General features: G+C 46.9%; 1 protein-coding gene across 2 annotated transcripts in view; it reads right to left on the bottom strand.

The window, feature by feature from the left end:
- AKT1 (AKT serine/threonine kinase 1) overlaps positions 1 to 16,771 on the bottom strand; it is a 168,476-nt gene that overhangs the window by 86,553 nt on the left and 65,152 nt on the right. The window lies entirely within an intron of this gene.

Here is a 16,771-nt window from a genome sequence, read left to right as displayed (position 1 = left end):
TCCTAGGTTCCTCCCACTATGTCATATATAGAAGAATTATCATTTCTCTTCCTGTCTCCAATGAGACAATATCTGCACCTGGCATGGTGTCTAACATTCAGTAGGCACTTAATAAATGCTATTGTCTTCCCCTTCTCCCCTGTGGCATGTACCTATGCACAAGGCTAGGGATTCAAGGAAGCTCAGGAAAGACAAGGCTTTTTTTTTCCTTCGGCTTTCCAGATAGGATCATGGAAAGCAACTAAATTAGAAAGAAGAGGGGAAGGGACAGCTAAGTGGCACAATAAATAGAGAGCCAGGCCTGAAGTTGGGAGCACCTGGGTTCAAATCTGGCTTCACATACTTCCTAGCTGTGTAACCCTGGGCAAGTCACTTAACCCCGACTGCCTAAATCCTTGCCACTCTTCTGTCTTAGAGATGTTACTAGGATGGAAAGAGAGACAGAAAATGGAAGGAAGGAAGGAAGGAAGGAAGGAAGGAAGGAAGGAAGGAAGGAAGGAAGGAAGGAAGGAAGGAAGGAAGGAAGGAAGGAAGGAAGGAAGGAAGGAAGGAAGGAAGGAAGGAAGGAAGGAAGGAAGGAAGGAAGGAAGGAAGGAAGGAAGGAAGGAAGGAAGGAAGGAAGGAAGGAAGGAAGGAAGGAAGGAAGGAAGGAAGGAAGGAAGGAAGGAAGGAAGGAAGGAAGGAAGGAAGGAAGGAAGGAAGGAAGGAAGGAAGGAAGGAAGGAAGGAAGGAAGGAAGGAAGGAAGGAAGGAAGGAAGGAAGGAAGGAAGGAAGGAAGGAAGGAAGGAAGGAAGGAAGGAAGGAAGGAAGGAAGGAAGGAAGGAAGGAAGGAAGGAAGGAAGGAAGGAAGGAAGGAAGGAAGGAAGGAAGGAAGGAAGGAAGGAAGGAAGGAAGGAAGGAAGGAAGGAAGGAAGGAAGGAAGGAAGGAAGGAAGGAAGGAAGGAAGGAAGGAAGGAAGGAAGGAAGGAAGGAAGGAAGGAAGGAAGGAAGGAAGGAAGGAAGGAAGGAAGGAAGGAAGGAAGGAAGGAAGGAAGGAAGGAAGGAACTCACAGGATTTAGAGTTGGAAGGGACCTCTGAAGATCTCTCCTCCATTTCACAGATGAATTGAGGGCTAGAGAAACAGAGGATCACACGGGGAGTAAGTGGCAGATTGTGGATCTGAACTCAGGCCCTTTGACTCCTAACCTTCTTCCTAGTCAGCCAAATAAAAATGTATTAAACATCTGATATATGCCAGGCACTGTGCTAAGTTCTGGGGATTCAAAAAGAGAACATGCTAGCAACTATGTACAAATAAGCTTTCTACAGACAAACCAGAGATACTCAGCAGAGGAAAGCAACTAGAACCAAAGGAGATCAGGAAAAACTTCTGGCAAAAGGAGGGATTTTAGTTTGGACTTGAAGGAAATCAGGAACGCCATAGCTCCAGTGAGTTAACTGACAAAATATTTTGTTGTCTCAAGGAAAAGTAGAAAAAGGACCTAGAGCTTTGGCATACTGAACAAGTAAAAAAGAACCAACTCACAAGCTAACAAGAAAGAGACATTTCTTGCAAAACCATTCCAGAGAGTGAACGGGCCTACAATCATAAGACCGAAGAGGCCATCTTGTCCAACACCTTCATTTTACAGTGGAAGAAACTGAGGCCAAGAGAGGTTAAGTGAGTTGCCCAGGGTCTCACGGGGTGGGGGTAGGAGGGGGAGATTGGATTCAGATCTGGGATTTGAACTTGAGTCCTATGAATCCAACTTCAGTTCTTTTCCCATTGCACTGTGATGAAAGTGTGAGACCAAAGAGGATCCATGGGGAAATTGTTTGTCCAAGTGGATTAGCCTGCTGGTTTGAAGCCCTCGTGTAACTAAGAGGCTGGGGCACTACACCACACTTGCCAAGCAAAAGGAATTCTAGGAAACAGTTACAAGGAGCCCATCCAGAGCCTTTCTTAGAATGACAGGATGTTTGAGCCAAAAAAGAGCCTCAGAGACCATCCAATCCAAAGTTCCCCTCTCTTCCCTGCCCCAGAGTACACACTCCTCAGTGGATCTCAAGCAAGCTCTTTGGACACCCCACTGGAAGCAAGGTCCAGGTCAGGAAAATCCAAAGCCCTCCAGAAGGGAGAGCCCTATCCAACTACCAGCATTCAAAAGAATTTCGCTGAGTATTTGTTTATGAAGTAGAATAATTGATTATAATGCAATTCTCAGTTCTATTGCACTTTGTAAAGATTAAAAAGTACTTTCCTAATAACCATTCTTAAGGCAAGCATTCTTATCTTCCCTTTGCAGAGAGGGAAACTGAGGCTCAGAAAGGGGGGACTCATTTTCCCTGATTCCCATAGTTAATAAGCATTGGAGCCATGGCCTCCCCAATGAACACACAAAGACAAAGATGGCTCCGTCTCCAACTCTCAACCCTCTACATCCATTGCCTCTCAAAGCTGGCAACCGGACTTGCAAGGGGGACCGGCGAAAATGCTGGCAGCTGACATCCTACCCTGCCCAGCTGGTTCCCTCAGCTTGCTCTCTTTTCCCGGGAGGATGGCTCTGATCCCCCTCCTTTATCTGGGTCACTCGGTAGCTATTCCCAGGCCTCAAAGTTCCCAGCCACAGACCCTCCCTCCGGCCGTGCCCTGCATCTCAATGAGAGAGGCCCAGACAGCCTGGCCAGCCCGCCGGGGTGCCCGCTGGGGGAGGGAAAGGGGAGTCCAGGCTGGCCCAGCTGTCTGCTCTGCTCACCCCATGCATGTCCCAGACCCTGGCTGGGAGGGTCTTCCCACAACCACAGAAGGCCGGCCCCTCTGTCCCCAGCAAGTCCCCAGGGGACAACAGGCACAGGAGTCAAGGAGGGAGCCCCGAGCAGCTGGAAGGGTTGGGCAGACCAGGGGAGGCCTCCTCACCACCCCCCTCTCTTTCCTGGCCCAGGCAATAATGATGAGCTGGGACTGCTACCATCCGGTCAAGAAGAAATAGCCCTGTCTCCAGCGAGGCCCGACGGCGCCCAGCCCGGCCCCAGTTCTCACGCTCACACAAAGCGAACATATCTGGCACCTGCTTAATTATCATATCTGCAGGGAATTTGGGGGCAGGGGGAGCTGGAGGTGGGGCAGGAGGAGTGAATTAAATGGGACTCCTATTCAGTGAGGCCCAGAGCAGAGTTTAAAAGTGTATGTGCTGGGGGAGGGGACCCAGGGAAAGGAGAAAGTCGGGCTGAGCTTCATGGAATGCCATGAGACCGAGGCAAAGAATTCTGAAGACAATACGGATCCCACTATGCTCAGCCAGTCCATTCATTCCCTGGCTCATTCCTTCATTCATTCACCAAACGCTTACTGAATGCCTACTGTGTGCTGGGGCTGGACTGGGCTGCGTGCAAATGAAGAAGCCTGGGAGCTCACAGCTGAGTGGGGTGGATCAACATACTGAGAACTCTAACAGAAGGCAAGAGGGTCAAGGCGACAGACAGACCAAGAGACAGACAGGCAGAATAGACAGAGACAGGCAGACAGGCAGAGACAGGAAGACAGAGAGACAAACCAACCAACAGAGACAGACCAACAGACAGACAGGCAGATACTGACAGACAGAACAACAGGCAGGCAGGTAGACAGATGGATAGACAGAACAATAGACAGACACAGGGTCTGGAGGAGCTCAGAAGAGACGTCCTGGAGGCAGGATCTGAGCTGAGTCTGGACAAGTTGAGAAGAGAAGAGGTGAGAAGAGAAGAGGTGAGAAGAGGTGAGAAGAGAAGAGGTGAGAAGAGGTGAGAAGAGAAGAGGTGAGAAGAGGTGAGAAGAGAAGAGGTGAGAAGAGAAGAGGTGAGAAGAGAAGAGAAGAGAAGAGAAGAGAAGAGAAGAGAAGAGAAGAGAAGAGAAGAGAAGAGAAGAGAAGAGAAGAGAAGAGAAGAGAAGAGAAGAGAAGAGAAGAGAAGAGGACCAGAAAAAACAATTTTAGGTAGGGGCCCGTTTCTAGGTGATGTCTCTGCCTTGAATCTCTCCATGCTCCATGCTGTCTTCTCAGTTACCAAAGTGATCTTCCTAAAGAATGACAATCAACAAGTACTTATTAAGTGTCCATTGCACTGTGACACATGTATAAGGCTAAAGGGGGTTCAACATGCTGGTTTGGGGGACCAGAGAAGGCAGCTAGGTGGCACAGTAGATAGAGCCCCAGACCTGGAGTGAGGAAAGCTCATCTTGAGTTCAAATCTGGCCTCTGACACTTACTAGCAGTGTGACCCTAGGCAAATCACTTGACTCTTTTTGCCTTAGTTTCCTCATCTGGAAAATGAGCTGTAGAAGGAAATGGCAAACTGCTCTAGTATCTTTGCCAAGTAAACCCCAAACAGAGTCAAGAGGAGTCAGACACAACTGAAACAACTGAACAACAACAACAACAAAGTTGGGGCTAGCGCAACATTATCTCTAAGTTCCTTCCAGATCTATGTCCTATGACCTCATGAATCCAGTTAGGAGCCTGACCCGGATCTTAATCTGAGGAAAATGGTCTCTCACAAAACACCAAGGCTATGCAAACTTTGAAGTTTAGATTCTTAGGATGAACTGAATCACTCATTATCCACCAAACAAAATGGAAAAAATTTGAAATGCAGCCCAGTGTGGCAAAAAAGAGCTTATGAGTCAGTTCTAATCCCAACTCTGCTACTGACTCACTGGGTGGCCTTGGACAAGTCCCTTCCCTGTCTGGCTGTTCCCTCCTCTATCAAACTAAGAGGGCTGGACTTCCAAGGTCAGTGATAGTCTAAAAATGGCTATGGCACAGTGGCTAGAGTGACGGACAGAGCAGCATTTGAATTCTGTCTGTTAATGTAAAAAATAGACTCGAATACAGGACTACAATCCCCATGAGCCTTTGCTCCACTTCCCCAGAATGCCTTGTAATCTCACCTGGGCCGGGATCGAGAAGGTATTTAAGTGGATTCAAAGGCTTTTGAAGGGCTCTTGGCTTTTTGGACTTCCGTTTGGGAGCAGAGGCGTCTCTTCCATGATGTGAGGTTATTTTGTCTAGGCCTCTGGCCTAGGCACATGTTTCTTACTTGTATATTCTTAATCTTTAACCTTTAATAAACCTCTAAAAAATATAATACTCCTTGCAGAGAGAAACTAATTTCTACCTGCCTCAGTCTCCCCATCTCCCCTAAATTTTAATCTTTACAGTTGGCGACCACGAAGGGACATTAGTCCCTTGTAACATTAGTCATAAACTTGTTTGACCTTAGACAAGCCTCTTAATTTCTCTGAGTCAGTTTCCCTTTGGGGGGGGGGGAGGGAAAGGAGAAATGGGGTAGGGTAGGGAATACCACTTCCAGAGAGGGTCCAAATGAGCTACAGTACAAAAACTCATTTTGCAGGCCATGGAGATATCACATTGGATAGAGCACCGGGTCTGGAGTCAGGGGAGGGGGTCTTGTTTCAAATCTGGCCTCAGATACCTCCTAGATATGTAACCCTGTACAAGTTCTCCAATTTCCTTGCCTATGTTGTACTTTTATCTTAGAATTGATACTAAGATAGAAGATAAAAGTTGTGATGGGGAGGTTGTTTATTTTGGGGGTTTAGGGGGTCCCTTTCTTTTGGGGGGGCTGGGGGGGTTTTTTGGAAGCACTTCGTAAATCTTAAAATTTAATATTTTATGTCAAATATCACTATTATTAAACAGAGGGCCAGCTTCACAATGTAGAACATTGAACATTGTGCAAGTCTTGGGTCTAGAGGACCCTGGACAAAATCGTATAACATCCGAGTGCCTCAAGCAAACTTCCAAATTGTAGAATGACCCATCCAGGGCACAACTGATGAAGTGAAGTGAGCAGAATCAGGACATCTACCAAAAGCGGTTTGTCATTTTTTTCTCCAGCTCATCTTACAAATGAGAAAACTAAGGCCAACAGGTTATCAAGGTAAGCCAAGATAGGACTTCTCCTCCCCGCCTGGAGGAGTCTCTGGGACAGCTTAAATCAACATGGTTGACCTTCCACACTGGAAAGATGCAGAAAAGGAAAGGCTGGGGCAGGGGGAGCGATAGAGAGACCCAGACTCCCAAATAGCCATTTGGGACCTACCTAGGGTCACACAGTGAGTTAAGTGCCCGAGACCACATCTGGACTCACAAAGAGGAGACTGCCTGACTCCCAGACCAGAGCACTATCCACTCACCTTGCTGCCCCCAGGCTAATGAGCACAGCCTAATTAATTGCCTCTGCCAAAAGCACTGTGCTAGCTAGGATACAAAACTAGGGCAGTTTCTGGCCTTCAAGAGCTTTACATTCCACTAAGTGGATTCACTAGTATCCATTCAATTCAAAATCATTGAACATTATGCAGAGTTTCTCCGTGCTAGGTACTAGTGATCCAAGGATGAAACCAGGTACTATACTGCAAACCCTGCCTTCAACAAGTTTACAGCTGATTAGGAGAATATAAGACATGCACAAATAAATGTGGCTCAAGGAGAAGCAGTCAGACTTATCTAAGAAAAACTGGATGTGCACTGTTCTTCCTATGCTCTCAAGTAGGACAAGCCCGAATCAATCAAGAAGGATTTAATAAGCGTCCACACTGTGCCAGGCACTGAGCTAAGCACTAAAGAAACAGCCGTTTGGGAGTCTGGGTCTCTCTATAGCCCCCCCCCCCCCAAGCCTTTCCTTTTCTGCATCTTTCCAGTGTGGAAGGTCAACCATGTGGATTTAAGCTGTCCCAGAGACTCCTCCAGGCAGGGAGGAGAAGTCCTATCGTGGCTTGCCTTGATTCATCCTCAGCCACAGCTGTTTTCTGATTTGGGGTGAGGCTAGGAAAGGGGGAAGAGAAAGATCACATGAATGAAGTCATCCTTAAAACAACAGGCTTCCCCAAACTATCCTGGTGCCGGGGAGGAGGGGACCACCCATCACAGAGATATTAAGTGCTCATCCTGTGTAGGAAGCAACTGGGTCGCTGAAGTCCTTATGCAAAGGGAAACAGCGCACCCACATTCCCCCCAATTGTGTGAGGCTGAAAATGAGCCTCTTACAATCTGTTCCCCCACGATGCATCATCGCAAACTGTGAGCCCCAACTGCTTGTATGGGTTCTCTGGAACCCAGGGAAATGATAAGTGAGCAATTTCTTTCAACAGCAGCCACTTGTCGAAAGGCTTTTATGTAAACTTGGAAATTGTCAAAGAGTATTTGGGTCAATCCATACTTTTCCCCTTTTCCATTCTGGTTCTACTTGGGATCAATGAACATCTAGGGGACTTAGCTCTTGGGTAGGGAAGCCTCCCCTCAAGAGATAAACATTTATTAAGAGCTAAATGCTAGCAATACAAAAAGAGGCAAAAGACAGTCACTGCCCTCCAGGAATTTACGATCTAATGAGACAATCCGAAAACAAATATATACAAAGCAAACTATCTACAGGAATTTAAAAATATAATAGGGATTAATGGATTCAAGACACGGGAATTAAGAATGGCTGATGTGGGTAATACAGCCCTTCTGGAAAATGGTCCCCAATGTTTCAAATTTGGTAGGTGGCTCAGTGAATTAAGAGCCAGGCTCTGAGATGGAAGGTCCTGGGTTCAAATTTGACCTCAGAAACTTTCTAGCTGTGTGACCTGGGCAAGTCACTTAAACATCACTGCCCAGCCCTTACCATTCTTTTATCTTGGAACCAATACACGGTATTGATTAAGAATTGGCTCTCTCAGCCAGGCCTAGAGATGGGAGGTCCTAGGTTCAAATCTGGCCTCAGACACTTCCCAGCTGTGTGACCCTGGGCAAGTCACTTGACCCCCATTGCCTAGCCCTTACCACTCTTCTGCCTTGGAGCCAATACACAGTACTGACTCCAAGACGGAAGATAAGGGTTTAAAAAAAAAAAAGAATTGGCTCTCTCCTCACTATTGCCTAATATAATCTAGCTTTCTTTGAAGCATGGCTCAAGCAAGCTCTCCTAGAAGAGCCATCTTTCCTCACTCCTCAGGAATTAGAACATTCTTCATCTTGAAATTACATTTTTACTTACGTGTGTATATCTTATGTGCAAGTTTCTCGTGGACAGGGATTAGGTTCTTTTTTATTAATTTGCTTTTTAAATTTATCTCTATAGGCTTTTATTATTTCTCCCTCCCCCTGTTCTCTTTGTCCTCCCCTCCAACAAATTTTTATAAACCATCACAACAAACACATAAGCCAACAAAACAAATTCCCACATTGACAGTATCCAGATATGCTTTTCTCATGCATTTTATGTCTATTGTCTGTCTAGCAGGAGGTGGGTGGCCTGATTCATCTGTCCCCTGGACTTGTGGCTCAATGCTGCTTTCATCAGAGCTCTAAAATGTTTCAAAGCTGTTTTTCTCTATAATGTCATTGTGTAAATTGTTCTAGGTCTGCTCATTTCATATCAATTCAATGAGGTTTTCCTGGTTTCCTCTGAAAAACGGTCCCATTTGTGCCAGCAGGACTTCTTATGACACAGTAATATTCCATTACATTCATCTCCCATGATTTATGGAGCCAATAGATAGGCACCATCTTAGTTTCCAATTTTTGACTACCATGAAAAGAGCTGCTATAAATATTTCACATGTCCTCTTTTCCTTTTTATTTGAACTTTTCGGAGCATAAGCCTAGTAGCAGTACAATTGGGTGAAAAGACACACATGGTTTGGTAACTTCCTGAGCAGTCTAGGTTGCTGTCTAGAACGGCTGGTCCAATTTCCAGCAACAATGCACTAATGTGCCTCTTCCCCACCCGCACCGCAACTGTCCCATTTTGTCATTTTTCTCTTTTGTCATTTTACCAATCTGATGGATGTGAGATCCAGTCTTAAGAGTTATTTTAATTGGTATTTCTTTCATCCATCACATTTTGGAAATTTTTAATATGGTTAACTGAGAGCTTGACCTTTTGAAGACAATCTATTCAGAACCTTTGATGAAGGAATGGATATTAAGTTCTAAATTTGAATTCCTTACATATCTTGAATATGAGACTTATCAGAGAACCTTATTACATAGATCTTTTCTTGGGGACTTATGAAAGACTGTTATTCAATTTGTTTTTATTTCTCCAGCACCTAGCAGAGTCTCTTGCACATAGGAAGAACTTAATAATGTGTTGGGGTTGTTTTTTTTTAATGAACTAAATTAAAATGACCATTTCTGGGGCAGCTAGGTAGCACAGTGGATAGAGTACCAGGTCCAGAATCAGGAGGATCTAAGATCAAATCTGGCCTCAGACATTTCCTAGCTGTGTGACCCTGGGCAAGTCACTTCCCCCGATCGACTAGCCCTTGCTACTCTTCTGTCTTAGAATAGATACTAGGGCAGAAGATGGTAAGGATTTAAAAACAAATTCCCATTTCTACATTGCTTGGCAGTTTGCAAAAGCAATTCCTCATAAAGTCCTGCGCTATGAGGTAGGTAATTCTTTACTACATTTGACAGATAGGAAACTTGAGTTTAAAGAGGGAAAGGGACTCAGATATCTATATCTATATATACAGAGACAGATAGACAGAGACACAGAGTCAAAGGGGAGAAGGAGGAAGAGAGAGAGGCAGAGGGGAAGAGGGAGGGAGAGGAGAGAGAAAGGGGGAAAGGAGAAGAGAGGGAGAGTGAAAGAGAGAGACAGAGAAGGGGAAGGGAAGGGGGGAGACAAAGAGAGTCAGAGACAGAGGAGGAAAGGGAGAGGGAGGAAGGGAGAAAGAAAGGGGGAGAGGAATTGAGAGGTAGAGAAGTAGAGGGGGAGAGAGGGAGAGAGATAAAGACAGAGGGGGAGAGAGAAAGAGACAGGGGGAAGAGAGACAAAGAGATAGAGAGGGAGAGGGGGAGGGAGAAGGGGATGGGGGAGAGACAAAAAGACACAGAGGGGAGGAGAGAGAGAAAGGAGAAGAGAAGAGAAGAGAAGAGAAGAGAAGAGAAGAGAAGAGAAGAGAAGAGAAGAGAAGAGAAGAGAGAGAAGAGAAGAGAAGAGAAGAGAAGAGAAGAGAAGAGAAGAGAAGAGAAGAGAAGAGAAGAGAAGAGAGAGAAACAGGGAGAGAGAGATAGATTCATTGCTGGAAGGAACAAATTTCATACAAATAGTAAATAACAAGAGTCAGGATTCGAATCCATGACTTGATGCCACACTCTAGGCTCTTTCCATACATTTGATCAAGACTGCAGCTCGTTCTGCATCCAAGTCCCTAGCAAAAAGCCTTCAGGGTCACTGCTAAGCCCGTCCTAAAAGGAGATGGGGACAGCCGGGGCCTCCCACCCTCAGATGGGAGGGGCCTCCCTCCCAGTCTGAGGGAGACACAGATACACATAAACATAAAACAAAAACAAGCCTCAAACAAAGTCAATACTTCCAGATCAATGCAGCGGCAATATGCAAGATATGAGAAATAAGGGGACAGGCTGTTGAGAACTGCCAAGAACCAGAGGCTGTTTCCCCGGAAAGATGTGGTGATGAGTTCCTCCTCTCAGTCTGAATGCAGCAGGAGGGGGAAGAGTCAGGCCCACATACTCCTAGATGGCTATGAGCCTCCCAAGGATCCCCCCCGCCCCCCCCCCCACACACACAGAATACCCCAAAGAGACCAGACTGACTCACTATGCTCAGTACAAAGGCCTTGTTAGCCACACTCTTGCCAGGGTTCTCATTTCCTATCCTTTTCTCACTAAAGCCACCCCATATTCCCCTCAAGCTGGGGTGGGATTCTTATTACCTCCCCCCAAAAAAACCTCAACATGCTCATTTCTGCCTTTGCTTGCATGACCGGCTCCTTCTCTCACTCTACCTTCCTTCTCTAACTCCCTGATAGGCCTTGCTTGAGTGCCACTGAGACCTCAAGAGCAACCAGGTGGATTGGTAGATAGAGTGCTGGCCCTAGAGCCAGGAAGACCCGAGTTCAAATCCAGCCTCAGATACTAGCTGTGTGACTTTGGGCAAGTCATTTAACCTGTCTGTCTCAGTTTCCTTATCTGTCAAACAGGGGGATAATAATAGTATTTAACTGTACCCCCCCCCCAGTTGTTGGAAGATAATTGTAAATTGTTTAAATTGTTTAACATAGTGTCTGGCATGTAGAAAGTATCAGCCATTATTATTACTTGGTAGAGATAGAAGTACAGGGTATTCCATGAGCAGGGATCATAATAAATAGCACCTATCTCCCAGAGCTCTTGTGAGGATCAAATGAGATTAATATCTGTGCACTGATGAGTACAGTGCCTGACACGTAACAGGCACCGAATAAATCTCCCTCCCTCCCTTGCCTCCCACCTTACCTTTCATTCCCTTCCTCTCTCCCACCTTTCCCTCTCTGTCTGTTCCTCTTTTCCTTCTCTATCCCCCTTTCCTCTCCTTTTCTTCTCTCTTCCTCCCCTCCTTTCCTTTTCTCTTTCCCTTTTTTCTTTCTCTCCCTACCTTCCCTCCTTCCCTTCTCTGCCCCTCCATTTCCTCCTTTCTTTGCCTCTTTCCTTTCCTCCCCCTTCTTCCTTCCCTTGTTTCCCTCTCTCCCCTCTGTTCTTCTTTCTTTCTTTCTTTCTTTCTTTCTTTCTTCCTTTTCTTCCTTTTCTTCCTCACGGCCCAAATCATTACTCCCTCCTTCCCATTCAGGTCACATCATGCCTACTACTGCATCTGTTCTGTCCATCTACAAGACTGAGCTCCCAGAAAGTAACACCTGTGTCTCATTCACCATCCCTCCCCTCAGTACCTAGAAGAGATCCTCATAAAACCTTGTCATAAAATAGACTGGATTTCGCTGGTCCTGGAAGAGATCTTAAGATCAAGTAAAATAATTTAATTTTTTAAGGTTTTAGGTCTAATCTAAGGTCAAAGTCTTTCAAATGGCTTAGAGCTAATAGGGATCTTGGAGGTCTAGACTAATTTCTTTTTTAATCTCTTACTTTCTGTCTAATATAAATTCTAAGACAGAAGAATGGTAAGGACTATGCAGTGGGAATTAAATGACTTACCCAGGGTCACACAGCTTGAAAATATCCAAGGTCAAATATGAACTCGGGTCCTCTGGACCCCAAGCCTGGAACTCTATCCCCTGGGCTGCTGGCTGCCCCTAGATTAATTCTTTCCATTTTAGAACCTGAGAACCAGAAAGACTGACTTGCCCAAAGTCACTCAGAGAGAGATTGTGAGTGAAGATTCCAATCCCAAGGCTCCTGATTCCCACGGAAGGGTTCTTTGGGCATCTAAGGAAGGTCGCCAATCCCTCAGTCAATCCACAAGCTTAAGTGCCAGGTATGGTACTAAGGGCTGAGGATAAAAAGAGGCCAAAATAAAATGATCCTTCCCCTCGAAGAGCTCACGGTCTAATTGGGGGGGACAACGTGCAAATGACGCTGTGCACATAAGGCACCCAGTGTGTGACCCTGTGAGGAGGGGGGGCAGAGAAGAGAGGGAGAGACGGTCTGCAGGAGGCAGGAAGGAAGGAAGCCAGAAGGCAGAGCTGAGGAGGGAGAGCACTCCAGGCACGGGGCAGCCGGGACAAAGGGAGCTCCCGGCACGGCACACCAGCTCAGGCAAGAACTAGCGAGTCCCAGCAGCCACCACTACAAGAAGTATATCACACACACACACACACACACACACACACACACACACACACACACACACACACAGGCACACGCACACACACACACACACACACACCCTGGTGCCACAGTCAGTTCCCTGTACTTTTCCACCCAGAACAAGCTGGGCTGACCCTAACATCAGCGGTGGAGGGAGGAATTGGGCAGGCAGGCACAGGCAGCTCACACAAGCACATGCATGCAAAGCCAGCACACTAGTCCATACACATTTGAGCACGCCCAGGGCACGCATGGAAGGTCTTCAGACACCCAAAGCACAAAGTGTGTGCAGGCAGGCGTGTGCGCCCAGTCAACAGAGAGACAAGCACCCATAAGTGGGCCACGTGGAATGGGTCCACAAGCACGTCACTCGGTGCCCAACGCTGGGGGTACAAAGATGGTCCTCGCACTGTGGTAATACAAAAAAAGCACAGGTAATGGAAGGAAAAGAGGCAGCAGGGTGGTCTAGTGGATAGTGTGCCAGATCTGCCTCAAAAGCAGCCTCAGACACTCACCAGCTGTGTGACCCTGACTAAGTCACAACCTCTGTTTGCCTTGAACTCCAGGAGAAGGAAATGGCAAAGCACTCTGGGACGTTGCCAAGAAAATCCCAAATGGGTCATGGAGAGTCAGACACGACTGAACAACAAAACTGCAGTGGAAAGAATACCAGATTGGAAGACAAAGGAATGGAAAATGATACTTATTTTTTTCATTTTTACCTTCTTTGATGACAGTTCCAAGACAGAAGAGTGGTGAGGGCTAGGCACTGTGGTTTAAGTGACTTGCCCAGGGTCACACAGCTAGGAAGTATCTGAGGTCAAATTTGAACCCAGGACACCCCCCCCCCCCCATCCCCAGGCCAGGCTCTCAATCCGCTGAGCAACCTGGTTGGTCTGAGGATAGAGGGTTTACAACTTCATCAGAGATTATCCGGTTTACTCTGCATTCCACAGCGAAGGAAACTGAACCTCATGAAGATTAAGGGATGCACGTAGGTACCTGAAGCCTGAATCTCCTGATTCTACCAGATTCAAATTCAGTCTTCAGGGTTCAAATCCTAGATCTGCTCTTTACTCCCTGTGTGACCCTGTGCAAGTCCCTTGTGTTCTAAGTCCCAATTTCCTATTCTACAAGATAAAGCTCTACTTCTAGCTCTAAATGTAGAAACTATTCTAAACTTTGGAGCAAGTCGGCAAAAATAGCCACCCCAAAACACAGCAGTGTGAGTATGTGCCAAGGTTAGCGTGGCACGCAGAGCTACACTCACAGCCACCAGGTGCCACCACAGACAGGTGGAGAGGAATGGACACGTCCACGGCGGGCCACGTGAAAGGTACGCGTGTGGCCACAGGCCCTCAAAGGGATGGGCGGGGCACTGTGAAGCCCACGGACAAGCCCGTCCAAGTGGGGCCCGCGGGCTGGGTACTCACGTGGGTCTGTTCGAGGACCCAGCCCGCCGCCGCAGACAGTCCTCGCTACATCAAACCCCATCGGCCTCTCCGGGCCTAAAGTTTAAAAAACATCTTCTCCGAGTTACCAATTTTCAAGAAAATTGCTGGATAAACACTTGTGCGCCAAGGAAGACAGCAGGCTGGCACAAAGCCAGGCAGGCAGCGACCATGCCCGCTGCCGCGTGGGCTGCTTCTCCATGGTGCCGTGAGCCCCAGCAGGCCTGCCGAGCGGCGAGACAGCTGACAGAGGTGAGTGAGCCGTCCCCCCGCCGCACACACAGCCAGTCAAATACCAACAGCTGCTGGGTCCCCATTAACTTTCTACACAACATTGAGCAAACAGCGCCGCTGACGGCAGCCCCATTAAGGCGCTAGCAGCCGATAAATCGCACCGACCTGCCAGCCAGCAGGGGCCACTCATAGGCACTTTGTCTCCCTGGCGTGAGGGCTGGCTCGGCTCTATGCGTCTCCAAGAAGCCCGGGCCCCTCTGGTGCCCAGCTCGAGGCCGATGGACCACGGTGAGGGTTAGAGGAGTGACGGTCCCAATCCCAGACACAGGACACAGCCACGGAGGCCAGGGACTCAGGAAACTTGCTTTACTTTCAGGCAAACCCCAAAATTGAATAAAAAGACTGGCCGGGACTTGTGGTTGGCTTCTCATTTCATCCCCCTAAAAGCCCTGGGAAGGAAGCAGAAGAGAGAAAAGGGACTTTCTCTCTCCAGGCTCTGAAAAAAATAGGCTACTCTTGGGCCCATATCTCAAGAAAGTGAAAGACAGAGAGAAAGGTCCCATTCATACACTCACTCAAACATTTATAGGTTGTTGTTTGCTCTTTATTCATTTCAGTCGTGTCCAACTCTTCATGACCCCATTTGGGGTTTTTGACAAAGTTTCTGAAATGGTTTGTCATTTCCTTCTCCAGTCCATTTTACAGATGAGGAAACTGAGGCAAACAGGGTAGTGACTTGTCCAGGATCACACAGCTACTAAGTGTCAGAGCCCACATTTGAACTCAGGTCCTCCTGATTCTTTGTCTGGTGCTCTATCCACTGTGACACCGAGCACATGCTACAGAATGGCTCAAAGAACTTTCCTATATGACTGTAATGGAACATTTACTCCACTAGAGGAAATGAATAGTGGGGGGAAATTGGGTGACTCCGTGGATTGAGAGTCAGGCCTAGAGATGGGAAGTCCTGAGTTCAATCTGGCCTCAGACACTTCCCAGCTGTGTGATCCTAGGCAAGTCACTTACCTCCCATTGCCTAGCCCTTACCACTCTTCTGCCTTGGAACCAATACGCAGTAGAGATTCTAAGATCAAAAATATGGATTTAAAAGAAAAGAGAGGGAGATAGGAAAGGAGGGTGGAAGGAAAGAGGAAGGCAGGGAGAAGTACAGAAGGAAGGGAGGCTGCCTACTCCAATTAAATTACAGGTCTAGGGAGCATCTAGGTGGATCAGTATAGATTGAGAGCTGGGCCTAGAGATGGAAGGTCTTGAGTACAAATCTGACTTTAGACACTGCCTAGCTAGGTGACCCTGGGTAAGTCCCATTGCCTAACCCTAACTGATCTTATGCCTTAGAATCAATACAGTATTGATTCTAAGACCAAAGGTAAGGATTTAAAAGAAAAAAGAGATTATAGGTCCAGACTAAAAATACACAAAGCACTGTTCCTAGCATCTGGGGTGACAAAAAGTCACTGACCTCAAGGAGATTACATTCTATGGGTAATTTAGCATAAACACAGCTTATCCTCCAATAGACCGTGTACCACGTGAGGGCAGAAACTGAGATTTATCTAACCTCTGGCCCTCCCAAAGACTGATCACAGTTCTCTATACACAAGCAGGCACTGAATTTGTACTTAATATCATTCAGTTTTTGAAATCTTACCTATCATCCAAGGCTAAGCTCAAAGGAACCATTCCCTGAAAAGGACAAACTCTATGACACTACACACTATGTTGTCATTTGGTCATTTTCCCAGCAGTGTCAGACTCTTCATGACCCCATTTGGGGTTTCTTGGCAGAAATACTGAAATGGTTTTTGCCCTTTCCTTCTCCATCTCATTTTACAGATGAAGAAACTGTACAGATGAGGCCAACAGGTTTAAGTGATTTGCCCAAGGTCACACAGCCAGGAAGTGTCTGAGGTAGGATTTGAACTCACAAAGATGAGTCTTTCTGACTCCAGGCACCCAGTGCTCTACCCACGTGGCCATCTAGTTGCCCCTACTACATAGGACAGCTCTCCGTGTGTCTATCTTCTATCCCTATCAATGCCTGTGAGCCCCATAGGGGTAGAGACCATTTCTTATCTGAACTATTCATCTCACTCAGGGCCAGGCACACAGTAGGAGCTTAATTTGTGGGATTCCTTTAGTGAATTCCCAGCCAGCAACTAAAGAGCTGAATGGTCCCCAAAGAGGCAGTGTGAGCTCCAAGTCACAGTCCCATCCTCTAGCATGACAGACAGAGCCCACAGAAACAAAATCAGAAAATTGAAGGCTTTGGAAGCCAGTTCTCTTTCCTCTTATTATCTCAATCTGTAAAACAACATTTCTAGGAAATACCACAGCAAACATAGCATGATTCAAACCACTGTGACTCTGGCTCTTTTCTAGGAGCTCTGGGGGTTGGAAAAGGGGGAGGGAGGGTGATTTCCCCATTCATTCTCTCCCTCCCTTTCACTCCTGCTCGGCTCTTCTCTGCTCCCTCATAAGAGCAG

The sequence above is a fragment of the Monodelphis domestica genome, chromosome 1 (assembly GCF_027887165.1).
Source record: "Monodelphis domestica isolate mMonDom1 chromosome 1, mMonDom1.pri, whole genome shotgun sequence".
Lineage (NCBI taxonomy): Eukaryota > Metazoa > Chordata > Mammalia > Didelphimorphia > Didelphidae > Monodelphis > Monodelphis domestica.
The sequence above is the reverse complement of the archived record's forward strand: the minus strand, read 5'-3'. Positions and strand labels throughout refer to the sequence as shown.